General features: G+C 41.0%; 1 non-coding gene across 1 annotated transcript; it reads right to left on the bottom strand.

Moving 5' to 3' along the window:
• Positions 1 to 213: 213 nt before the first annotated feature.
• LOC120109037 lies at positions 214 to 319 on the bottom strand. The gene has a single exon (XR_005510105.1). It is a non-coding gene; the product is annotated as a small nucleolar RNA R71 (small nucleolar RNA).
• Between the last annotated feature and the right edge of the window lie 865 nt (positions 320 to 1,184).

The following is a 1,184-nucleotide window of genomic DNA, read 5'->3' as shown; positions in this document are numbered from 1 at the left end:
CATATAAACACTTAGATGAATTTCTTGAGATTTGCATCACTATCAAGATTCAGAACTTCACTGATGATGCTCTAAAACTTAGATTATTCCCCTTCTCCCTTAAAGATAGAGCCAAGCAATGGCTGAATTCTTTAGAAGCTAATTCGATTCGTTCCTAGGATCAAATGCAACAAGAATTCCTTAAAAAATAATTTTTTATAGGAAGAACGAACCAGTTTAGACGTGCCATCACAAGCTTCTCCCAAACTAAGAAAGAAGAATTTCATGAAACTTGGAAGAGATTTCGGGATCTGATCTGTAAATGCCCACATCATCAAATACCTAAATGGTAGCTAGTGCAATGTTTCTATGATGGATTGACTGAACGAAACCGTCAGATGATCGATGCCGCATGCGGGGGAACTTTCATGCTTCAAAATGAGTATGAAGCATGGCAATTATTTGAAAATCTCAATGAAAACTTCCTCCACCATGCTTCCTATTCTCGTCAAGCACCCCCGAGCTCTCAAAGAAAAGGGACCATTTATGAAATAAGTCATTCTATGGACCTGTCTAGCAAGGTAGATGCACTGTCCCATAAGATTGACCAACTGATGATAGGTGGGGCATTTCATTAACTCTTCCCAAGCACAAGTGTGTACTATCTGTTCTAGCCCATCCCACCTTATTCATGAGTGCCCCTCAGCACCCCAATTCCTCGAACTCGTGCAAGAACACATCAATGCTGCTCAAAAATAGACCAGACCTAGTAATGATCCATTTTTCAATACATATAATCCGGGATGGCGGAATCATCCTAACTTTTCTTGGAAGCAGCAAGCTTCGAATACTACCCAACCCTACTTCCAAAATTTTCAAAACCCTCAGAATTTTCAAACCTCACAATATATTCATCCCTACCGTCCCTCGACTCAATTTCAACACACTCCTCCTCCACCCCAAAGAAACACAGCCATTGAGGAGAAAGTGTTGAACGCCCTTCAAGGTTTGGAAATCATTACACAATTGGTGCACTCTCATACGCAATCCATCGCCAAGCTAGAATTCCAAATGGGGTAACTAGCTAATGCACTGAACAAGCGAGAGGAAGGAAAGCTTCCAAGCCATCCACTAAGTAATCCTAGGGGACAATACATGGCCCAAGAAAATCAATTAAATGCAATTCATCATGAACAAGCCAATGC

Source organism: Phoenix dactylifera, unplaced genomic scaffold (genome assembly GCF_009389715.1).
Source record: "Phoenix dactylifera cultivar Barhee BC4 unplaced genomic scaffold, palm_55x_up_171113_PBpolish2nd_filt_p 001750F, whole genome shotgun sequence".
NCBI lineage: Eukaryota > Viridiplantae > Streptophyta > Magnoliopsida > Arecales > Arecaceae > Phoenix > Phoenix dactylifera.
Note: the sequence above shows the minus strand (reverse complement) of the source record. Positions and strands in the feature narration are given on the sequence as shown.